We start from the raw sequence: 25,559 nt of genomic DNA, 5'->3' as shown, positions 1-25,559 counted from the left end.
GGAGACGTTTTAAAAATATTTTCCCTGTTACTTGTTGCAAATCATAAGATTAAAAATTACTTTGATCGTCGTTCCAGGAAAAGAAAAGCACATACAAACTTCTGTTTTGTAACGCTTTGTGTAAAATGAATTTGCTTACTCTGTATACAGTTTAATTAATGCAAAATATTAAAACGTGAAGCTGGAATCAGTCAGTCTTGCTGTGTCCGTGTCAAAAGGTTTTGAAGTGGGCGATTTCATTCTAAGCATCTTTCACACTCGGTCCACACACCATGGTCAGTGTTCCAGAATGAGAACCCCTCTTTGTTTCTCCAGCCCAACCTTTGGTCCCCGGCAGTGCTTAATTTGTAAATAAAAACGTGACGGTACACAAAGCCCTCCTCATAAACACGCGGCTGCTGCAATTAAATGTGTGAGCAAGGAACATTGAGGCAGCGTAATCCTGAAGCCATCTCGGGCCTCTTTAATCCATTTACAGCCACTCCCTGCCCCTTCACCTCACTCTAGCAGCTTTCTGCTTTCTCCCTTTGGGACGCCTCTTCATTTTTCTCTTTCTCAGTCTTTCCCGTGTGTGCCTTTTGCTCGCAGTAAATGCTTGAGGCAGAAAATTAAGCGTCAGCCCTCAAAAATACGTGCCGGTGCTCCGCACCGGAAACAACAAGCACAAATTAAGCACTGGTCCCCGGTTCAGTGGTAATGCCTCACACACCTCCCCCCCCACAAAGAAACAGGGCCTTTTACATTTTGGTTGTTAAAATGGGAGGCAGGGGCGATAGTTGCCAGGGCTACTGGCATTATGCGACGGGTGAGGGTCAAATTATGCAGTAGTGTTGAGTAAATGATGCTACAAGAAAAGGCAAATTATAAGGCATAATGCTGCACATTTTGTGACTGTATTACGTTATTATTTTGTTATTTTCAAACTTGTTAACATTGTCTGGGCATTGTTGCATAACACCCAAATACAGCAACAAATAATGTAACTTTGCAAATGGCCTTCCACCGTGTGGCAACGCATCACTGCATTTTTAGTAACTTTTGAACAGTTTGAGCTGAAAACATTTTATTTTGGTAAAATCTGCAGAATATGCGGCAGATGGATTATGTGGCAAATGTGGCAAATCTACAATTATGCAAAAATTGCTGCAGCCGCACAATTACATAATTCCAGTGACTCTGGTTATAGGCCTGCGCTCGCAAAACAAAATGCTGGAAATTCAAATGCCATTGGAGGGACCTGGCCCACTTAAAGCCATGTGATGGAGCTTTGAGGTACACCTCCTTGGTAGAGCAGTGATTAATCATGGAAGTATGGCTCAGTGGTACAGCAGAGTTAGAGCATGGGAACACAGCTCGTTTGTGCACCTGTGATCAAGGATGGGGGCTACAGATCGGTCTAGAGCTAGTGATGGTAGTGCTAGTCAGTAGTGCTCAATTGGAAGAGAAACATGTAGCACGGTGGTCCAGCAGTGAAATGAGACATGGTGGCCTGTGATGCTGAAGGGAGGGGCTATAGCTCAGCGGTGGAGCATCTGATTGCAGATCAAGAGGTCCCAGCTTCAAATCCTGTTGTTTCATTTCAGAACTTTACTTCTTGCAAAACATCCCTTTAAATATTACATTAACCCCTTCGCTGCCAGGTCTTTTCCCCTCCTGTGCCGAGCCTTTTTTTGGCTTTTTGGGGCAGTTCGCGCTTAGGCCCTCAAAACATTTTGTCCACATAAGCTATCCATACCAAATTTGCGTCCTTTTTTCCAACACCCTAGGGATTCTAGGGGTACCCAGAGTTTGTGGGTTCCCCTGGAGGAGACCAAGAAATTAGCCAAAATACAGCAAAAATGTTGGTTTTAAAACAAATTGGAAAAAAGGGCTGCAGAAGACGGCTTGTGTTTTTTTCCCTGAAACTGGCATCAACAAAGGGTTTGCGGTGCTAAAATCATCATCTTCCCTGCTTTCAGGAAGAGGCAGACTTGAATCAAAAAACCCAATTTTGCAACCCAAGTTTGGCATTTTACTGGTTCAAACCCCATTTTTACTATTTTTTGTGCTTTCAGCCTTCTTCCAGTTAGTGACAGAAATGGGTGTGAAACCAATGCTGGATCCCGAAAAACTAAACATTTTTTAAACATAAACAAAGTTCTGAATTCGACAAAGGGTCATTTGTGTAGATCTTACAAGGTTTTCCTACAGAAAATAACAGCTGAAATAAAAAAATATTGAAATTGAGGTGAAAAAACAGCCATTTTTCTCTACGTTTTACTCTGCAACTTTTTACTGCGATGTCAGATGTTTGAAAACAATATACCATTACGTCTGCTGGACTCTTCTCATTGTGGGGATATATAGGGCTTGTAGGTTCATCAAGAACCCTAGGTACCCTGAGCCAATAAACGAGCTGCACCTTCCCATGGGTTTTCATTCTATACCGGGTATACAGCAATTCATTTGCTGAAATATAAAGAGTGGAAAATAGGTATCAAGAAAACCTTTGTATTTCCAAAATGGGCACAAGATGAAGTTTTGAGAAGCAGTGGTAATTTGCACATCTCTGAATTCCAGGGTGCCCATACCTGTGAATTACAGGGCATTTCTCAAATAGTCATCTTTTTTACACCCTGTCTTACATTTGGAAGGAAAAAATGTAGAGAAAGACAAGGGGCAATAACACTTGTTCTACTATTCTGTGTTCCCCCAGGTCTTCCGATAAAAATGGTACCTCGCTTGTGTGGGTAGGCCTAATGCCTGCTACAGGAAACACAACATGGACACATCACATTTTCCCAAAGAAAACGGACGTGCTTTTTGGAAAGTGCCTAACTGTGTATTTTGGCCTCTAGCTCAGCCGGCAACTAGAGAAACCTACCAAACCTGTACATTTTTTAAAACTAGACACCTAGGGGAATCCGGGATGGGGTGACTTGTGGGGCTCTCACCAGGCTCTCTTACCCAGAATCCTTTACAAACATCGAAATCTGGCCAAAAAACCCTCTTTTTCCTCACATTTCGGTGACAGAAAGTTCTGGAATCTCAAAAGAGCCACAAATTTCCTTCCACCCAGCGTTCCCCCAAGTCTCCCGATAAAATTGGTACCTCACTTGTGTGGGTAGGCCTAGTACTCGTGGCAGGAAACGCCCCAAAATACAACATGGCCACATCACATTTTCCCAAAGAAAAAGAGCTGTTTGTTGCAAAGTGCCAAGGTGTGGATTTTGGCCTCTAGTTCAGCCAGCACCTAGGGAAACCTACCAAACCTGCACATTTTTAAAAACTAGACACCTGGGAGAATCCAAGATGGGGTGACTTGTGGGGCTCTCACCAGGTTCTGTTACCCAGAATCCTTTGCAAACCTCAAAATTTGGCCCACAAAACACTTTTTCCTCACATTGCAGTTACAGAAAGTTTTGGAATCTCAAAGGAGCCACAAATGTCCTTCCACCCAGCATTCCCCAAGTCTCCCGATAAAATTGGTACCTTACTTGTGTGGGTAGGCCTAGTACTCGTGGCAGGAAACGCCCCAAAATACAACATGGACACATCACATTTTCCCAAAGTAAAATAGCTGTTTTTTGCAAAGTGCCAAGCTGTGGATTTTGGCCTCTAGTTCAGCCAGCACCTAGTGAAACCTACCAAACCTGCACATTTTTTAAAACTAGACACCTAGGAGAATCCAAGATGGGGTGATTTGTGGGGCTCTCACCATGTTCTGTTACCCAGAATCCTTTGCAAACCTCACATTTTGGCCAAAAAAACACCTCCCCCTCACATTTCGGTGATAGAAAGTTCTGGAATCTCAAAAGAGCCACAAATTTCCTTCCACCCAGCGTTCCCCCAAGTCTCCTGATAAAATTGGTACATCACTTGTGTGGGTAGGCCTCTTACTCGTGGCAGGAAACGCCCCAAAATACAACATGGACACATCACATTTTCCCAAAGAAAAGAGCTGTTTTTTGCAAAGTGCCAAGCTGTGGATTTTGGCCTCTAGTTCAGCCAGCACCTAGGGAAACCTACCAAACCTGGACATTTTTAAAAACTAGACATCCAAGATGGGGTGACTTGTGGGGCTCTCACCAGGTTCTGTTACCCAGGATCCTTTGTAAACCTCACAATTTGGCCAAACAAACACGTTTTTCTCACATTTCAGTGACAGAAAGTTCTGGAATCTGAGAGGAGCCACAAATGTCCTTCAACCCAGTGTTCCCCCAAGTCTTCTGATAAAAATGGTATCTCACTTGTGTGGGTAGGGCTAGTGCCCGCAGCAGGAAATGCCCCAAAACACAACATGGACATATCACATTTTCTCAAAGAAAACAGAGCTGTTTTTTGCAAAGTGCTCAGCTGTGGAATTTGGCCTCTAGCTCATCCGGCACCTAGGGAAACCTACCAAACCTGTGGACTTTTGAAAACTAGATACCTAGCGAAATCCAAGATGGGGTGACTTGTGGGGCTTTCACCAGGTTCTGTTGCCCAGAATCCTTTGGAAACCTCAAAATGTGGCCAAAAACACTTTTTCCTCACATTTCAGTGACAGAAAGTTCTGGAACCTGAGAGAAGCCATAAATTTCCTTCCCCCCAGCGTTCCCCCAAGTCTCCCGATAAAAACGGTACCTGACTTGTGTTGGTAGGCCTAGCGTCTGTGACAGGAAATGCCCCAAAACACAATGTGGACACATCACATTTTCTCAAAGCAAACAGAGCTGTTTTATACTAAGTGCCAAGCTGTGGATTTTGGCCGCTAACTCAGCCGACACCTGGGGAAACCTACCTTACCTGTGCATTTTTGAAAACTAGACACCTAGGGGAATCCAGGATGGGTGACTTGTGGGGCTCTCGCCAGATTCTGTTACCCAGAATCCTTCGCGAACTTCAAAATTTGGCCAAAAAACACCTTTCTCTCACATTTCGGTGACAGAAAGTTCTGGAATCTCAGAGGAGCCACAAATTTCCTTCCACTCAGCGTTCCTCCAAGTCTCCAGATAATATTGGTACATCACTTGTGTGGGTAGGCCTAGTGCTCGCAACAGGAAATGCCCCAAAACACAACATGGGCACATCACATTTTCTCAAAGAAAACAGAGCTGTTTTTTGCAAAGTGCCAAGCTGTGGATTTTGGCCTCTAGCTCAGCGGGTACCTAGGGAAACCAACCAAACCTACAAATTTTTTTAAACTAGACACCCAGGGGAATCCAAGATGGGGTGACTTTTGGGGCTCTCGCCAGGTTCTGTTACCCAGAATCCTTTGCAAACCTCACAATTTGTGCAAAAAACACTTTTTCCTCACATTTCAGTGACAGAGAGTTCTAGAATCTCAAAAGAGCCACACATTTCCTTCCACCCAGCGTTCCCCCAAGTCTCCCGATAAAATTGGTGCCTCACTTGTGTGGGTAGGCCTAGTACTCGTGGCAGGAAATGCACCAAAATACAACATGGACACATCACATTTTCCCAAAGAAAAAGAGCTGTTTTTTGCAAAGTGCCAAGCTATGGATTTTGGCCTCCAGTTCAGCCAGCACCTAGGGAAACCTACCAAACCTGCACATTTTAAAAAACTAGACACCTAGGAGAATCCAAGATGGGGTGACTTGTGGGGCTCTCACCAGGTTCTGTTACCCAGAATCCTTTGTAAACCTCACAATTTGGCCAAAAAAAACAAGTTTTCCTCACATTTCAGTGACAGAAAATTCTGGAATGTGAGAGGAGCCACAAATGTCCTTCAACCCAGTGTTCCCCCAAATCTTCTGATAAAAATGGTATCTCGCTTGTGTGGGTAGGCCGAGGGAATCTAGGGAGGTGTGACTTGTGTTGATCCCCCAATATTTTCTTACTCAGAACCCTCAGCAAACCTCAAATTTAGCTAAAGAAATCACATTTTCCCACATTTCTGTGTGGGATCACCGCACTTGGAGAAATTTCCTACCACCCAATGTTCCCCTCAGTCTCCCAGTAAAAATGATATCCCACTTGTGTAGGTGGGCCAAGTGCCTGTGACAGGGAAGAGCCAAAAACATGACAAAATTAAGGGGGAACCAAAGCGGGTCCAAAAGGGCAGTTTGAAAAAAAAAACATTTTTAGGCTGACAAGTGCGGCAGAATTGTTATCGGTATAGATGAGACAATGCTGGATGCTAGGAATTTTGTGGATTCCTGCAGATTCCGGAAGGTTCCATCACAAAAATGTGGGGAAATGTGTGATTTCCAGCAAAGGTGGAGGTTTGCAGGGCATTGTGGGTAATAAAATGGTGAGGGGTGCATGTGAAGCACACCACCCTGGACTCACCCAGATGTTTAGTTTACAGATGTGTCTAGGTCTTATGGATTCTTCTACATGGCAGCGTCCAAAAGACCAAAAAGTGCAGCCCTCACCATTCCAAGTGGGACGTTTTTGAGAGTTAGCCAAGCTCTCATGGCCCAAATGTAAGACCAAAACCCAAAATAATCAATAGTCCTCTTGCTTGCTGTGGGATAAGATGTTTTAGTGTGCGGGGGGGAGAGCTGAATGACTGTTACCCCCTTCAGTTGGGGTGGGGGCATAAACAGCCCCATACTGGTTGGTAGCCACCACCCCACTATTTTTTTTTTTATTCCCTGGCATCTAGTAGACTTTCTGCTCCACCAGGTGTGGATTGGGGGTAATTGCCCCATTTGCCCACTGGTGAGCAGAACAACTTTGGCCCCATTTATTCGGGGTGGGGGTGTGGCCATACCCGACCCTCTTATTTTGAAAACAAATCTCCCCTGGTCTCTGGTGGGCTTTCTGCCCCCTTTGTGGCCAGTCCTGACCCTCACACCATCCTCCATACACTGTTGTTGTCTGGAGGCCCCTAGGAACATCTTTCTTCTGCCCATGTTGTACCTGTTCTGCCTGTAAGGCAAGCATGCGTGGAGAACAACATGCATGATTGGTTCATGCTGGGCTGGTTTTGTGTTTTTTGAAAGGTGCAATGCTGACACTACCTTTGAAGTAGCATTTCATGTTTAGAGGGTGGAGTGTGGTAATGTACCACATAATATTGTGGTTGTACCCCTAGCTTTTGTTTCAGACCAAGTAGCAGGCAGGGGGCACAGTGATCACCTGGCAACATGATTCCACTCCAGCTGGCTTTTCCAAAATTCTGCCTTTGTGGGACGTATGTTTGATGTAAATAGCACTAGCAGGCCCAGGTAGGCCAATGTGGTAGAGGTTTGATGGAGAAATTGATGGAGAGAGCAAAGTTATTTGGGGGTGGAGAAGCGGGGTGGAAGAAGTAAGAGGAGAGAAGAATGCAAGGGCCTGTGGCAGAGAAAGGAAAAGTGATGAAGTTTGTAAGGATGCAGATAGAGATGGTATGAGACTTTTTGTAGGCCATAAAGAAGGAAGACTGAGTAGGCCAATGGATAAGGGGAGAATGAAAAGGGGGGAAAAAGTGCTAGGTGGTTGCAGGATAATGAGCAGAGGAGGAACTCAGAGAAGGAAGAGGGGGTGAGAGAAAGAACAAGAGAGTAAGAGCAATAGAGACTGAAAAACAATCCTAGAAGGAGAGATCCAAGGAGAGATGCTTAAACCTAGAGCAAGAGTAAGACCACGAGAAAGATACCTAGGGAGAGAGAGATCGACAGAAAGAGGGGTGCTTCAAAAATAAAAAAATAAATGTTACCTTAGAATGTTAACGCAGAGGGGCTTTAGTTTTCCTCTCTGGTTGCCCTAAGATGTGATTTTGCTTATTTGTCTCTGATTCTCTTAAGATGATATTTTGCTTTTCTGTATAGTTTTATAAGCAATCATATAGTCGCCTCAAAGCACTGAGGGGACAACTGAGAGATGATAAGAAGAGGGAAAGGAAGAGCAAAAGGCAGAGAGAATGAGTCTAGTCTATGAAGTGGGTATCCTCTAAGTCACCGGTCACTCACCAGAGAGGCAGCAGAGCTTTTGGGTAGCCAGCCTTAAGCATCAGACCAACAGCTAGGCAGTACAGAAAGGTAGAAACAAAGGCCCATATAACGTCAGTCAGGTAGAGTCCTACTGTGGCAAGGCAGGACAGTGTCCAACTGCACTACAAGACCTCTCATGAGACTCCTACTGATAGTAACATCACAAAACAAAATAAAATGATGGACGGTCACCAGCCATATGCAAATCAGTCTTGACCCTGTTCCCCATGGGAACAGTCCAGCCCGAACTGCTAGTCCAGGTCCTGGACCGGTTTCTGGGTATCACCCTTCATCAGCCAGGCTAGCTTGAATCCAGTGGTGCAGTGAGCAAGGGACCAACGTCTGGGCATACCCCTGCCACTTAGAGCGCACAAAGCAACATCACAAAACAAAATAAAATGATGGACGGAGTGTTGAAACTTTTCAAACCTCAGTCACAGATATGGGTTTAATCCATCGTTATTTTGTTCGCCACGTCACCCCAGTTTGGACCCAGCCATATGCAAATCTGTCTTGACCCTGTTCCCTATGGGAACAGTCCAGCCCAAACTTTTTTTATTTTGTTTTGTGATGTTACCCCTACTGATAGTTCCATTTCACTATGTGCCCACCACTGAAGTGTTAGAGGAACCTGCGGGAACAGAGGACATTCCTTTTGGGGATTTTAGGTCTTTAATCATTGTTTAAGAGGTAGGAGGAAGCAGGTGAGGTCCGCAGGAGGGGCAGTGCACATCACTGCTGTTTATCCAAAAGCCTTCTCCAATTGTTCTGATTTAACTGCATCCCTGCTGTAAGAAGCCAGGCCGCCCTTGTTTCTAGAAGTGCATTGTTATACTTTCACTGAGCATCAGTGCAAGAACTAACACAGCATTACCCTTTTGCTCCTACTCAGGGGTTCAATTCAAATGTGTAAACCGCGGCAGGTGTAAAACATTGTGTAGAAATCCCACAGATTTAAGATTGTAGCATTTCCTCTTCTTGCACTGTTGCTATTTTCAGTCATCATTAACATGTCTTATTCTCCTGCTACTAATGTGCACATGGGAGGTGCATGCTTGGGTGTTGGGTTTGTGCAGTAATAGACTTCAAACAACTAAAGTACAAAGTGGTCCTAACATTACATCCCCCATGAATGGCAATAGTTGATCCTTTGACACATCCGAGCCTCTCTGCCCTCCTTTCGAATGCTCAGTGCAGGACTTTTAGAGCTATGTATAGTTTCTGATCCAGTAACTGCCTTGATGAACCTCAAAAGCATCAATACCAGAGACACTGTCAGCGATAGCAAATGTCCTGACAGCTGTAGCAGCTGCAGGATGGTCTCTAGGGTGGTGGAGGCTCCTGTTTGCAAATATATTGTTGTAGCAAAAGGACCTACTGCTACGTTCCCTGCCTCCAGCAAGTTTCAGGTAACAATAAAAATGTCAAGATAACTCTGGTGCTTAATAGTCTTCCTGAAGAGGGATCGGAGTCTAGTGGAAGTTTTCACTCATCATAAGGTAGTGCAGAGGGTTAGTATGCCTGCTGCAAAGTGTACCATTCCGATTACAAAAGGGCACTTAATTTGCAAAGTTTTTGCTGTTTTTTTTTTTTTACCGGTTACTGCTTTAGTCAGAGAGATCCTTTTGTTGCTTTCAGATTATAAGTTAAAATAATAGTATAGAACAATGAGCTATTAACTGTCATCAAGAGCTGCATGCAAACTCCAAAGTATAGAATAGATCAGTGGCTCCCAACCTGTGGTCCGGTGACCCCTGGGGGTCTGCGAGGCCTCCTCAGGGGGTCTGCGACTACTTAGAAAATTAAATAATATTCACATATTATCAATCATTTTTTGTAAAGCACGGCTACTCACCTGTGAGGGTCTGAAGGTACTGGTGCAGATTAGGTACTCAGCTTTCAGTAATGACTCAGTGGGGGGTCCCCGAATTCCAATAATGATTCAATGGGGGTTCCAGTAATGATAAAATGGGGGTCCACAAAAGTCAAAAGGTTGGGAACCACTGGATTAGAGGGTTTTGACTTTTACCCAGTCTTTCATTTTCCTAATGTTGCAAAAAGGAATCATTTAGGTAGAAATTAATTATTATTAATCATAACACCACCATGGTGTTATGCTTTAAATTCTGAGTTTGTGGCTCTTCAGACCAAGCACTTCTAAACTATACTGCCTACCAGTATGGATGACATGTGACTCCTACAACTTGTAGTCCTCTTTCCTGTGTAACGTTTCCTATACACTGACTGGCACTCACAAGTGATTGCCTCCGTGTAATGTGTGTGTGATGTAAAAGTGCCCTCACACCCAACACTGGTATGAATGGTGCTAAAAAACTAATTGAATGCATCTGAGAGAGTGGCATGAAGTCTTGAGGGGCACTGTTAAAGGGTGGTAATGCCGTAATCCACAGCAGTAGTCGGGGGCGCCAACAAACACTGTCCCACCAGGTGCCACCAGCTCTAAAGCCGGCTCTCAGCAGCTGATACCGTTGGATAACTCTAATTGTTGTGCAGTAGATGCGCCATGGATAATCAGACTTTATATTCACTTTCTGTGCTTCATCATATGGCGTTAGAACCAACATCTTTACAAATATGAGTTCCTTTCAGGCTGTGGTACTTGCCAAGCACATCAAAAGCACGACTACACAACGGAGCTGGAAGCCAGGGTTACCATGTAGTACCGTCGAATACAGCTTCAACATTCTGGGGCATGTTTACAAGAAAGTGGCGCATCAGCTATTATGCGCTACTTTTCTTGCGCCACCCCAACATCACTATGCTAGTGCCGTATTTACAATACGACGCACCATGGCACACTGTAGCACAATATCGTCAAAATTTTTGATACTATTGTGGCGCATTGGTTGACTAGCGCCAAAAATGATGGAACATGATGATGAGGATCACTTGTCTTGGTCTTGGTTAGGTGTTAAAAATGACAGAAAAATGGAGCAGTGAAATCTCGTAAATTTAACTGCACCGTTTTTCTGGGCCTCCTAACAGCGAACGCCCCCCTTACATACATTATACCTGGCGGAGGCACACTATGGCGCAAGCATTTGTAAACCACCACATCTGGCGAAAAGTGCCTCCTTGACACCAGAAATGTCGCTAGGACAGCGAAAGGAGTCAGTAGGGCTTGTAAATATGCCCTCAATGTGCTATAATGCTCTGCAGTGAAGGGACCCTCGGTTCTGAAAATGGCTGTGCTGATGAAAGCGGGCATAGTTCCTCCCTGGCTGGTTGTAGGTGAAGTTTGCTTTTGGTGTTGACATGGTGTTTCACATTGGGGACGACGTTGTGGCGTTGTGGGGTGAGTGTGGGTCTCCGTGGGGGGTCCTTGGGCGTTGCACCAAAGGCGAGGACGCGTTACTGATGCCGTGTGGGGGTGATGATGCGTTCTGCGACGACGTAAGTAGTTCTGACGTTGTCTTGGTATTTCTGCTCTACTGGGTTTAGGTTAAAAATAAGTGTTTACAAAAATACAAAATTCCAAGTAATAAGAAACGTCATTGAAAACAGTCGTCCTCTGCGTTCAGCTGAGCTCTGAAAATGGATAAATGTGCGGTGAAAAAAAAATAAAGAGGGTTGAAGGCTCCAGCGAGATTTGAACTCGCGACCCCTGGTTTACAAGACCAGTGCTCTAACCCCTGAGCTATGGAGCCAGCTGATGGTGTCATTTATACAGTATTACATCATGAGGGAACTCACCCAGAGTGTGACTCAGTGTTCTTGATTTCCTCTGGGTGGAGCGTCAAAGACACAGGGGCAGAGACTTGCGTCAGCGGGGTGGAGGCAGAGACTGAGAACAGGACGTGCAGGATGTGAGACTGTGTCCAGAGACGGCCCCTCCTGACCGCACAGACTGTCAGTCACCACAAGAGAGACCGCCCGGCTTTGCACATTTAAAAAAGCTGAAGAAAGTTCAAAGGCACCCATATGATATCAAGCAATCATATGGGTGCAGAATTGTTACTTGTACATCTGTATGTAATGAGTCATTCATGAATCTACTACCTTGTAGCTACGCGTACTTAACTCTTTAATTTATTACTTTTTATAAGATTTTTTTTTCTATCACGAAGGCTCAGAATTAACCAGAACATACACTGAGATTTAAATGAAAATATTGTTTTTGAAATCTCTTCATTTGCATTTAAGGGAAAAAGCAATGCAGCAATCTTCATAACTGTATGGGAGGGTGTGGGGGTGGGTGGGTCAGTGCTTAATTTGAGCCAGTGGTTTCCTGTGGGGGGGCACCGGCACTTACTTTTGGGGCTCGGCACTTATTTTTCTGCACTAGGCACTTTCTGCGAGCAAAAGACACATATGGGAGGGACGTAGGAAGAGAAAAAACGAAAAAGCGTCACAAACGAAGAATGCAGAAAGCTGCAATAGTGAGAGGAAGGGGCAGGGAGTGCCTTTAAATGGATTGAAGAGGTCCGAGATGGCTTCAGGATCACGCTGCCTCAGTGTTCTGTGCTCGCACATTTCAATGCAGCAGCCGCGTGTTTGAGAGAACTTTGGGCACCGGCACCTGTTTATTTACAAATCAAGCACTGGGTGGAGCACATCTGAAGCATCAGGGGCGAGGTCCATTCTGAAAAGTTGCATGGGGGTGCGATAGAGTCGGTGGAGGAATTTAAAGTGAATGAGGCGGAGTCAGTACTTTGGGGACAGTGCCTGGAGTTGGCTGCCACAGTAGACCCAGTGTGTGTCGGTGATGGGGGGTCCGTCTCCATGCCGCGTGCACGCAGGTGCAGTTAGGGGCGCTGAGGGTTGCATATTAGTGTACAGACGGGTTACCAGCCTGTGCGGAGATGGGGTGGTGAGAATGTGATCCAGGGCAGAAAGGATGGGAGGGGGAGGCCGGGAATGAATGGCTTAGGGCTCGGCATGTATCATGTCTGGCATTGCGGGGGGCGGTGAAGATGTGGGACCTGGCTGCGGTGAGAAGTGATTCTTTGGGTAGAGGTCCCTTAATCTGGCACGCTTGTCTTGTAACAGGGTAGTTGGGGGGGATTGGACAGGGGGGTGCAGGTGGCATAGAGACAAGGCCAGCGAGTTCTCTTTCTCAAGCCCAACGCACCATCTGGACCGTGTCTCTTTCCATCCTCAGGGCTTTAAAGGGCGCACATGGCACAGCGGACAAGGGCCGAGGGCTGGCGCGGTCTGGCTCCATAGCGGTGTGTGGGGGGGATGGTGGTGGGTGTACCCAGAAACGCAAGTGGGTGGTTTGCACGCATAAGGCATATAGCTGCATACCAGGTGCCCCCCGCCCCCCTTGGGCAAGCAGGGGACGAGAACGTCCGTCTTCACTGTCGATTGTTCGCCGGCCCAAATAAAAATAATCATGGCGGTCTGCAAGCCTTTGAAAAATTGGGCTGTGAGTGGGACAGGAATGTTAAGGAATATAGAGGAATTTGGGGAGGACTTCCATTTTTGAAATTGTCGTTCTGCCAGCTAATCACAGTGGCAATTTGGCCCTAAATTAACATATTGTAAATGTTTAATAATCATTAGGGGGGGCCAGGATTCAGTGCACATGGAGGTAACCAGTATACTATGATAAAAGGCGTCAGAAACAAGCATTGTTTCCATTTTATGCTTCATAACATCCATATTTCAAATAGAGAAACACGAGATACTATTCAACCAGCCACTCATCACACCCTACAGCATTTTAAAGGAATTGCAGTGTAGAAAAAAAGTATTTCTCTCTAACCCACACAAGCTGGGAGAGCTTTCCTTCAGGGTCTTCTAAAACTTTCACATCGTATTCCACAATTGTCAACAAAGGCCACCACAGACCGTCTTTAGTGTGTAAACACGTGCAGTTTCTTGCTATTCCTTCACCATGCTGGGTCATAAATCATCACCAAAACATTGGTCATTACTATGCACCAACCATGCAAATATCAGAAATATCAAACAATTAGCAACCATTAGCTCATGAGCAGGTTATTCAGTAGTCAGAAATCATTTCACCTTCATAAATCACCATCTTGTGGTTCACACATCACTTTGTCTATCACCATAACTTGTGACAGCACTTTTTCACTGAGGCCCACTTAGCATCAAGTGTTGCAGCTTCTAGGCTTCCCTCTCTACCGATGTCTGGCATTTGCAGCCTTCAGGCCGCGCCTGAACTTTAGGTGCCGCGTCCACACTGCGCTGACCATCTCTTGGCCTTTTGTTTGCCCTTCATTGTCACTGCTGTGTGACATCCAAGGACCCCGCACAGATAGTTCCTCTTTCTGATCTCCTGTGTTTTTATGTGGTATTGATGTATGCGGCCTCCACCGCTCCTGACAACCCTTCCCCAGCGGTAATGCCTGCGACCTGTACGACTTGGGTGGGTGGGGCGATGAGCACAGCAGCACTGGGTCGCCAATGCCGACTTCTCCTTTTTGGCTGCATGTTGGCCACACCTCCACTGCCCTGATGGGACGCTTTGAAACAAGCCGGCCAATGCAGAGCGGGCATGCTGTGGGCCTCATGGCTGCATGCTCCTTGCATTTACTGCCCACGGGGTGCATTAGCACAGTCAATCAAGGGTCTGGCTTCTCCTCCCTAAGCCCTCACTTCAACCCACCCAGCCGAATGAGCTTCCCATCACAGCCTTCTAGCCTTTCCACATCATATTCCATCTTTGTCAACAAAGGAGACCACAGACATTCTTTGGTGTGTAAACGGGCACATGTTTATTACAATTCTTTTACCATGCTGGGTTATAAATCATCATTTGTTAAAGATTAAATCAAAAATAGTGCTTAGAAGTCACTAGCAGTCAAAAAGTTACTTGAGGTCGTGGGGGACTGGTGCAAATCCAAAGTTATGGTCGACCGTGATGGAGGGTAGACCAGCTACAGAATCCACGCAGGGTCCGCTGAAATAGTACCTTTGACGGAGCAAAGCATCAAAGTTGAAAGCTCCTTGCATCAGTATTTTCCACACAGTCGGGTCAGTGCATTGTCGTCGGGCCACTGTGAATCTGCTGTCATCAAACAGCCTCTGCGTCAGTGCTGAAGGAGTGATGCAGCAGAATTTCTCACTTGGGCTCAAGGTGTTGAGTCGGTTTTTGCAGAGGTCAGCTACAGAACCCACTTCTGAGGCCCAGGACTGGTGGGGGCACCTCAGGCAAGGGTAGGACTCACAGATGCAGAGTCCAACAGCACCAGGGGAGATGTAGGCAGTCTTTGATGACACTGAGACTGCAAGAGAACGGGGGAAAGCCAACAGGCCCTTGGAGAATCTTGGGTTCAAGGATGTAGAGAACAGGTCCATTACTTCTCACTCCAGGCACGAAACATCAGGCAGCAGGCCAACACAGCAAAGCAGTCCTTCCTACAGAGCAGCACACAGCAAGCAGTAGGTCAACACAGCAATACAATTGCAGAGTGGTAGTCCCTCCTGGCAACACAGCAGCCCTTCTTCCACTCAGAATGTCCTTGGTTCCAGTAGAGTTATTATTTGGTGGGATTTGGGTTCTAGTACTTATACCCAAATGTGCCTTTAAATTGGGGAGACTTCAAAGAAGCCATTGAAGATCACAAGTTCCCTACCCTTCCTTTCCTGGTTTCAGACACTCTACAGGGAGACTGCAGCCCTTTGTGTAAGGAGAGGCACAGTCCTATTCAGGTGCATGTGAGGGAGTGCTAAGCTTCACCCCCCGCTCACCCTCATCAAGCCAGGTAATGGCCCATCAGCCTGGTGATGGGCCATCAGGATGCAAATGTCATACTCCAGCTCCCTTTGTGCGTGACTGTCTAGAGAGAATGCACCAAGCCCGGCTGTCATCCACCCAGGACATATTCAGAGACAGGCATCAGCACAGGATGGTTAAAACAAGAAAATGCAATTTTTCTAAAGGTGGTATTTGCAGACTTACAATTTAAAGTCCAACTTAACCATAAGTTGTGATTTTAAATTGTGAGTACAGAGACACCAAGCTCCATATTTCTATCTTTTCCCAATTGAAAGTCACACTTAAAGGATGCTTCAAGGTAACCCTAATGTTTACCTATGGGCGTGATAAGGCCTTGCAGTAGTGACAAATGAATTTAGCAGTTTTTCACTACCAGGACTTGTTAAACTTAAAAGTACATGCTGAACTTTTTAAATACACTTCACCCTGCCCCTAGGGATAACTGGGGCCTACCTGAAGGGTGACATATGTAGCAAAGAGGAAGGTTTGGGCCTAGCAAGTGGGTGCACCTGACAGGCAAGGAAGGCAGTTTAAACTGCACACACAGGCTCTGCAGTGGCAGACTGAGAACATGTTTGAAAGAGTACTGCAATGTAGGGCAAGCCCACTAGTAGCATTTAATTTACAGCCCCTGGCACATATGGTGCACTTTACTATTGACTTACAAGTGAATTAAATATGCCAATTGTGGATAAGCCAAAAGTTACCGTATGTTAAGGAGAGAGCACAAGCACTATAGCACTGGTTAGCAGTGGTAAAGTGCACATGGACCTAAAGCCAACAATAATAAGGTCAGAAAACGAGAATGAGAAAGGCAAAAAGTCTGGGTATGACCCTGCAGAAAGGGCCATTTCCAACAGTGGGCCACTTGGCCACCCTCAGTGAGTCATTGTAGGACCCCATTCCAGGGGTCCAGCTCATTTACACTGTCCCAGTGAACCCATCCTGGGACAGAGTAGTTTCCGTGCCCACACTAATGCGGGCAGAGAAACATGTATTTGATCCCGCCTGGCGGGAGAATTTTCAAATCTGCCACCAAACTGGAGCAAACATGCTTTCCCTGCCTCCAGTAGTGCAGTCAGGAAAGGCAAGTCTGTTCCTAGCTAGTGGGAGATTTAAAGATACTCCCAACAGCTGGGGGCAGATTTCTGTTCTGTTTCCTTGCCTGCACCCCTGCTGGGAGGGTCGGTGGTGGGGGAGACAAAACACATATTGCTCCCACCCCATGGGAGCAAGCATATATAGCTGCTCCCTCTGGGCAGGAGCAATGTTGGCTCCAGCACTATGTGGGGAGATGGCTGAGGGATTTTAAATCAAATTACCTTGCTTGGTAAAGGCATGCGTGGTAAAGGTATGTGTGTGGTAGAGTCATGTGTGGTAAATGCATTGTGTGGTTAAAGCACTGGGTGGTAAGGGATGCGTGATAAAGGTATGCAGGGTAAAGGCATACAACCTGTGTAGGAACCAGGACCGGAAGGTGCCAGGAACCTCTCCTTCGGTCAGAAGATGTCCCACGGCGTGCTCGAGGATGCAGAGTTGTTTCCACGCTGAAAGACTGCAAACAGGTGGCCCAGATAAACCACCTTCCCCTGCCCTATCTGGCACTTTGAGGCCTTGATAGTGAGGCCTGCCTTTTGCAGGGCCTCCAAAACTTTCCACAGGTGGACCAGGTGATCATCCTAGGTGGAGCTAAAGACAGCTTTATCATCCAGATATGCTGCACTAAAAGCTTCCAACCCTTGCAGGACTGTGTTCACCAACCTCTGAAAAGTGGCAGGTGCATTCTTCAGACCAAAGGGCATCACAGTGAACTGATAGTGCCCTCCAATGGTTGAGAATGCAGTTTTAGGTTTTGCATCTTCTGATCACTTAATCTGCAAATACCCTGCAGTTAAGGCAAAAGTGCTCAGATACTTGGCAGAAGCCAGTGTATCAATCAGCTCATCTGCCCTGGGTATAGGGTGAGCATCTGTCTTGGTTACTTGGTTGAGCCCTCTATAGTCAACACAAAACCTCATCTCTCTTTTAACATCCTTACTGTGAGGTTTAGGGACAAGCACCGCTGGGCTGGCCCATGGGCTTTCTGAAGGCTCAATCATTCCTAAGTCTAGCATTTTCTGAACCTCTCGTTTAATGCAGTCCCTGACATAGTCAGGCTGCCTATAAATCTTACTTTTGACAGGCAATCTCTCTAGTGTTGATTGTATGCTCACACCAAGTGGTGGTACCTGGTATCAGTGAGAAGAGTTCAGAAAACTGACTTAAGAGGGTTTACACAGTTGTCTTTCTGCTCAGCAGTTAGACAATCGGCCAATACTCATCCCTCCACTAAGCCATCTGCTTCAGTGGTGGAGAAAAGATCAGGGAGAGGGTCACTCTCTTCTTCCTGTCCCTCATCTGTTGCCATGAGCAGGGTGAGATCAGCCCTGTCATAGGAGGGTTTCACGCGGTTGACATGGAGCACCCTAAGGGGACTCCTGGCAGGGCCCAGGGCTACCAAATAGGTAACCTCACCCTTTTTCTCAACAATTAGATGGGGTCCACTCCATTTGTCCTGGAGTGCTCTTGGAGCCACAGGCTCCAATACCCACACCTTCTGTCCTGGGTGGTACTGAGTCAGGATAGCCTTCTGGTCATGCCATTGCTTTTGCATCTCCTGGCTGGCCTGAAGATTTTTACCGGCCTTTTTCATGTACTCAGCCATTCATGATCTTAGGCCAAGTACATAATCCACAATGTCCTGTTTAGGAGCTTTTAAAGGTTCCTCCTTAACAAGAGCAAGGGGACCTCTCACAGGGTGCCCAAAGAGGAGTTCAAAGGGACTAAAGCCCACTCCTTTTTGGGGTACCTCCCTGTAAGCAAAAAGGAGGCAAGGTAACAGGACATCCCATCTCCTTCTGAGTTTTTCAGGGAGTCCCATTATCATACCTTTGAGAGTTTTATTAAACCTCTCAACCAGACCATTTGTTTGTGGATGATAAGGAGTAGTGAACTTGTAAGTTACACCACACTCCTTGCACATTGCTTTGAGGTATTCAGACATGAAGTTACTACCTCTGTCTGACACCACTTCCTTAGGGAAGCCTACTCTGGAAAAGATTCCCAGTAGGGCGTTTGCCACTGCAGTAGCTGTAGTAGTCCTTAAGGGGATGGCTTCAGGGTACCTAGTGGCATGGTCCACTACCACCAGGATAAACCTATTGCCTGAAGCTGTTGGAGGGTCAAGGGGGCCAAGCATGTCAACCCCACCCCTTTCAAAGGGCACCCCAACCACAGGAAGTGGAATTAAGGGGGCCTTTGGAATGCCACCAGTCTTGCCACTGGCTTGGCAGGTCACACAAGAGCGACAAAACTCTTTAGTGTCCTCTGACATATGAGGACAGTGAAACAGGGGATCAAGCCTGTCCCAAGATTTACTTTGGCCCAAATGCCCAGCCAAGGGAATGTCATGTGCCAAGGTAAGAAGAAACTCTCTGTATTGCAAGTGAATGACCAATCTCCTGGCAGCTCAAGGTTTAGGGTCCTTTGACTCAGTATTCAAGAGGCTGTCTTCCCAATACACCTTATGGCTATCACTGACATCCCCATTCTGCTGTTTGACAGCTTGCTGTCTCAAACCCTCTAGTGTGGGACAGGTCTGCTGTGCCACACTCAGCTCTTCCCTAGCAGGCACCCCTGCACCCAAAAGCTCAGCAGTGTCTGCTGCCAGCTCCTCTGGTGTAGGGTCTGCACAGGGAGAGGATTCCTCTTCCTCAAAAGGGGAATCTTCTGGAGAGGGAGGGATAGTGGGTAGGGATTTACCCTTCCTACCCCTAGCTTTTGGGAACACTTGGTCCATTGTTCTAGGATCCAAGTGTCCCTGTCCTTTTTGCTTTTTGGCCTGACCCAGGAATGCCCAGCATTGCTGCTTGAGCCTCCAACTCCACTTCAGCCCAAGCTGATGTCTCCAAATCATTGCCTAGTAAGCAATCTATAGGTAATTCAGTGGCTACTACAACTCTCTTTGGACCAGTAAACCCCCCCCCCCCCCCAGTTGAGATTCACAACAGCTAAGGCGTGGCTAAGTGTGTTATTCTGAGCATTAGTCACTTGGTACTTCTGACCAAGTAGGTGTTGATCAGGGTGATCCAGTTTCTCTATAACCATAGTTACACTGGCTCCTGTGTCGCTGTAGGCCTCAACCTCAACACCGTTAATTAGGGGTAGTTGCTTGTACTTACCCATATTAAGGGGACAAGCAACCAAGGTGGCAAAGTCAATGCCACCATCAGAGACTAAAACAGCCTCTGTGGTCTCCCTAACAAGACCAACCCCAACTAGACTGCCAATAGTGAGCCCAGCTACACCCTTGGATTGGCTATTTGTAGTAGACTTCCCACTACCACTGCTATTACTAGGGGCACTAGAGGTTGCAGTTGGGGTTGTGGTGGTGGGAGGTTTGGTGTTTTTCTTTGGACAAGTGGAATCACTTGCCCAATTGCCTTTTACTTTACATAAATAACACCAAGGCTTTTTCTGATTTTTAGAAGAGGATTTGGACCCACCACCCCCAGAGGATTTTTGTGGGCCTGATGAAGAAAATAGGCCTAGGGGCAACACAAACCATATACTCCAAAAGTGGAATGAGACCACGAATGGACCCCAGGCCTAGTGTAGTGTGTAGAGGGTCGCTGAGAGTGTAACAAAACACTAAGGTTGTCCAAGATACCCCACCCCAAGACCCTGAAAAGTAGGAGTAAAGTTACCCTACTACCCTAGAAAGAAGGTAAAGTCGAGATAGGGGATTCTGCAAGAACAACAACTGACTGCAAAGCACTGAAGATGGATTCCTGGACCTGAGGACATGTAAAGGAAGGGGACCAAGTCCAAGAGTCACGCAAGTGTCCGGGGGGCAGGAGTCCACTAAACCCTGGATGAAGGTGCAAAAGGGCTGCCTCCGGGTGGAAGAAGCCAAAGATTCTGCAACAACAGAAGGTGCCAGGAACTTCTCCTTTGGTCAGAAGATGTCCCACGGCCTGCTCGAGGATGCAGAGTTCTTTCCACACAGAAAGACCACATACAAGCCTTGCTAGCTGCAAGAGTTGTAATTGAAGGTTTTAGTGCTGCCAGGGCCCAGGAAGCACCAGGAGGTTGCCCCTTGGAGGAGGAGACTGAGGGGGCACTCAGCAACATGGAGAGCCCACGCAGAAGCAGGCAGCCCCCGCAGAGGCACCTGAACAGGCACTCAGAATATCTGAGCACGACGGTTGACTCAGCACAACAAAAGGGGGTCCCATGAAGTTGGAGTCCAACTCAGCGAGTTGGGCAATGAAGGACGGAGTGCAGGGGACCTGGGCTAGGCTGTGCATGAAGGAAATCTTGCAAAAGTGCACAGAAGCCATAGCAGCTGCAGTTCACGCAGTACACAGGATTACTGTCTGGCATGGGGAGGCAAGAACTTACCTCCACCAAATTTGGAGAGAAGGGCCACTGGACTGTCAGGGACACTTGGATCTAGCTCCTGTGTTCCAGGGACCACCCTCGTCAGGATGAGAGGGGACCCAGAAGACCGGTGATGCAGACGTTTGGTGTCTGCGTTAGCAGGGGGAAGATTCCCTCGACCCACGTGAGATTTCTTCTTGGCTTCCAGTGCAGGGTGAAGGCAGACAGCCCTCAGAGCATGCACCACCAGGAAACATTTGAGAAAGCCGGCAGGATGAGGCACTACAATGTTGCTGGTTGTCTTCTTGCTACTTTGTTGCGGTTTTGCAGTCGTCCTGGAGCAGTCAGCGGTCGATCCATGGCAGAAGTCGAAGAGGGAAGTGCAGAGGAACTCTGGTGAGCTCTTGCATTCGTTATCTGGTGAGATACCTACAGGAGAGACCCTAAATAGCCCTCAGAGGAGGATTGGCCACAGAGAAAGGTAAGCACCTATCAGGGGGGATCTCTGACGTCACCTGCTGGCACTGGCCACTCAGAGCTGTCCATTGTCCCCTCACACCTCTGCATCCAAGATGGCAGAGGTCTGGGACACACTGGAGGAGCTCTGGGCACCTCCCCTAGGAGGTGCTGGTCAGGGGAGTGGTCACTCCCCTTTCCTTTGTCCAGTTTCCTGCCAGAGCAGGGCTGGGGGGATCCCTGAACCGGTGTAGACTGGCTTATGCAAGGAGGGCAGCATCTGTGCCCTTCAAAGCATTTCCAGAGGCCAGGAGAGGCTACTCCTCCCAGGCCCTTCACACCTATTTCCAAAGGGAGAGGGTGTAACACACTCTCTCAGAGGAAATCCTTTGTTCTGCCTTCCTGGGACCAGGCTGCCCAGGCCCCAGGGGGGCAGAAACCTGTCTGAGGGTTGGCATTAGCGGTAGCTGCAGAGAAAACCCCGGGAAGTTAGTTTGGCAGTACCCGGGCTCTATGCTGGAGACCCAGGGATGCATGGAATTGTCCCCCCAATACCAGAATGGTATTGGGGTGACAATTCCATGATCCTAGACATGTTACATGGCCATGTTTGGAGTTACCATTGTGACGCTACATATAGGTATTGACCTGTATGTAGTGCACATGTGTAATGGTGTCCCCGCACTCACAAAGTCTGGGGGATTTGCCCTGAACAATGTGGGGGCACCTTGGCTAGTGCCAGGGTGCCCACACACTAAGTAACTTTGCACCTAACCTTCACCAAGTGAGGGTTAGACATATAGGTGACTTATAAGTTACTTAAGTGCAGTGTAAGATGGCTGTGAAATAACGTGGATGCTATTTCACTCAGGCTGCAGTGGCAGTCCTGTGTAAGAATTGTCTGAGCTCCCTATGGGTGGCAAAAGAAATGCTGCAGTCCATAAGGATCTCCTGGAACCTCAATACCCTGGTTACCTAGGTACCATATACCAGGGAATTATAAGGGTGTTCCAGTGTGCCAATGAGAATTGGTAAAATTAGTCACTAGCGTGCAGTGACAATCTTAAAAGCAGAGAGAGCATAAACACTGAGGTTCTGATTAGCAGAGCCTCAGTGATACAGTTAGGCACCACACAGGGAACACATACAGGGCATACTTTATGAGCACTGGGGTCCTAGCTAGCAGGATCCCAGTGACACAGGCAAAAACAAACATATGTACAGTAAAAATGGGGGTAACATGCCAGGCAAGATGGTACTTTCCTACAACATCCTGGACAACCCCTCCGGCTGCAGTACATCTTTGATCCATTGTTCAACACAGCTTTTCATCGGGGAGCCCTCCGCCCACTCCGGGAAGCCAAGGAGGCGCACGTTGTTCTGCCAAGATCTTCCCTCCAAATCCTCCTCTAATGTTCTGACAGTGAATGTGATCCTTGCCACCTGCTTGCGCAATGTGCCCACTTCTGTTTGTAAGTCCACAATAGACCCCTGCGCCACCTTGACCTTATCAGATACCTTGCAAAGGTCAGCTCGCAGAAGGTTAACCTCCACAGCCACAGTCTCTATCTTCCCCTCCTCAGCGACTCTCCATCCCTGTATGGCAACCAACAGTTCCGCAAGTGTGGGCTCCCCCTGTGTGGCCGGCTCCTCCAATGCCTCTCGTGGACCTCCCAAGTAAGTCTGCCTCTGCGAAAGTGAAGTAGAGGTAGTATAGTGCTCCATCGTGTTACCCTGCGACGGCGCAGCCTGCCAATGTCGCCCCATCCTACCTCCAGGTAGGACGACAGGATGTGGTACCACCAGCAGTATACAGATCAACTGTTCAGCCCGAATGGGTACCGCACGGGCTCCCAGACACCTGCACAGCCCACTGCAGCCTAGGGTGGGTCAAAGGTGCACCCCACTCATAGAATCCCAGGTCCGAGACCCCTGCTTCTCCACTCACGCCCCAATAGCGGAAAAGCAAGCACCCCACTGCTGCAGGAAGACCATCCATCTGGACCAAAATCAGCCCCCCCATTCGCCGCTCGCCAGCCGGCAAAGGGTAGACCTTCAAGTGGCTCCCTTCATCTGAAAGCCCCTAGCAACATCCAGGGCTGTTCAGTCAGGGCACCACCTCGCTTCTGACAATGGATTGGAGCAAAGCGACACCTGTCTCCTAATCAATTTGAATGGTTCACAAACGTCATGTGGTGGTGCCTATAGGGCATATAGATTCACCCACCACCGGGGCTCCCTCTGTAGTGGAGTGGTCTTACAGTAGGCAACTCTCAAGTAACAGAGACCCAGTGGTCAGGAATCTGGGCAGGCATATAGTTTGCATGCAGGCAATAAAAGTAGTACTGCTGAAATGTTGGACGTAGCGTTCACAGCAGCAGTGTGTTCCTTTCATTCACAGAATCCTTGGGCCTCACCTTAGTGTACTTGGATCTCGGATAATACAAGTGGTGACCGTGAACCCCGTGAGGGGATGGTGCTCTAGAAGGAGCAACACAGATAGGAGACAAACCCTGCCGTGGGCAATGGACCCAAAAAGATCACCATTTGCTGTCCGTGCGGTCTGTGGTGGATGTAGCCCCACTGAAAGGAGCAAGGACTCCCCAGCGGGGCGGAAGGAAAAGCAGGGAGCGAGTTACTAGTGCTGCGTCTCTTTCTTTGAAGGGGTTCTCAGCAATACTGGCTGTGCAAGGAGCATGGCAGTCTTTTTGCCCAGGCAATACCGGGGATGACACAGGGCCAGCAGGCGCTCCCTCTTTATGCGCTCCGACCGTGGCGACATGCGCTCATCGTACGCACTCCCATATTGCGCTCCGTTTACATGATTAGCGGTCCAGGAGCTCCATTTTCTCATGGCAGCAAGTAGTCAACAATAACGTCCAGGCCAGTAGGGAGCCGCTGATGTTCAGCAGTGTCGAGGGTGAGGGTGAACGCCAATTCAAGTGCTCAGTATGACGCAGCAATACGAAAAAAACATTTCTTCGCACCCATCCTTCCTCATCCCTGGCGGTGGCCAGAGCGCAACAGTGCCCCACAGTCCGTCACTGCTCCAAGGCAGCACAATGCAACTCAGGTAGGATCCGTGAGTGCGGTGCATAAAGTCCTCCTTCCCAGGTATAGGCGGTCCAATACACCTCTCACATCCATCCACTCTCACCTTGCATCTGTCCCCCTCCTCAACACCGTCTGTTGACACCTATGGAACCGTGTCCAAGTGCGACGCTCATGCAGCGTCGTCTGGAAGGACCTCTCCACACTCCCACTGCTCAAAGGGGAGGAGATGCCCGGCCCGAGCAGGCCCACGCCGAAGGCCTAGCCAGGGACCCCTCGTGGCAGGTCGCACGGGTCTCCGCACTCTGATCTGTTGCGCTGCTGTCTACATCTGTGTGATCCTCCAGGTCTCAGTCCGGTGGAGCGACCCCAGGACATCCGTGGGGCTGGATGTCAAGGATTATGCAGGATATTATGTTGGGGCTCAATGCGGAGAGCTCTCAAAACACGTACGCTACAGCCGCCATCTTGGCCACGCTTCATACTTGCAGATTATATGTTTAAATCATAGTATAGAATAGTGACCTATGAACTGTCATCAAGAGCTGCATGCAAACTCCAAAGTATAGATTAGAGCAGTGGTTCCCAACCTGTGGTCCGGTGACCCCTGGGGGTCCACAAGGCCTCCTCAGGGGGTCCGTGACTGCTTAAAAAATTTAATAATATTAACAGATTATCAACCAATCAATCAGTTTTTGTAAGGCGCGGCTACTCACGTGTGAGGGTCTCAAGGTGCTGAATAGGTCCTCAGCTTTCAGTAATGATTCAATGGGGGGGTCCCCGAATTCCAATAATGATTCAGTGGGGGTCCCCGGGTTCCAGTAAGAATAAAATGGGGGTCCACAAAAGTAAAAAGGTTGGGAACCACAGGATTAGAGGGTTTTGACTTTTACCCAGTCTTTCATTTTCCTAATGTTGCAAAAAGGAATCATTTAGTTCGAAATTAGAGTTATCCAACGGTATCAGCTGCTGAGGGCCGGCATTAGAGCTGGTGGCACCTGGTGTGACAGTGTTTG

General features: G+C 47.7%; 1 non-coding gene across 1 annotated transcript; it reads right to left on the bottom strand.

Annotated features, from left to right (window-relative positions):
* Positions 1-11,499: 11,499 nt before the first annotated feature.
* On the bottom strand, positions 11,500-11,572 carry TRNAT-UGU (transfer RNA threonine (anticodon UGU)). Its single transcript has one exon. It is a non-coding gene; the product is annotated as a tRNA-Thr (tRNA).
* Between the last annotated feature and the right edge of the window lie 13,987 nt (positions 11,573-25,559).

This window comes from Pleurodeles waltl, unplaced genomic scaffold (assembly GCF_031143425.1).
Source record: "Pleurodeles waltl isolate 20211129_DDA unplaced genomic scaffold, aPleWal1.hap1.20221129 scaffold_39, whole genome shotgun sequence".
In the NCBI taxonomy this organism is placed as follows: Eukaryota; Metazoa; Chordata; class Amphibia; order Caudata; family Salamandridae; genus Pleurodeles; species Pleurodeles waltl.
The sequence above is the reverse complement of the archived record's forward strand: the minus strand, read 5'-3'. Positions and strand labels throughout refer to the sequence as shown.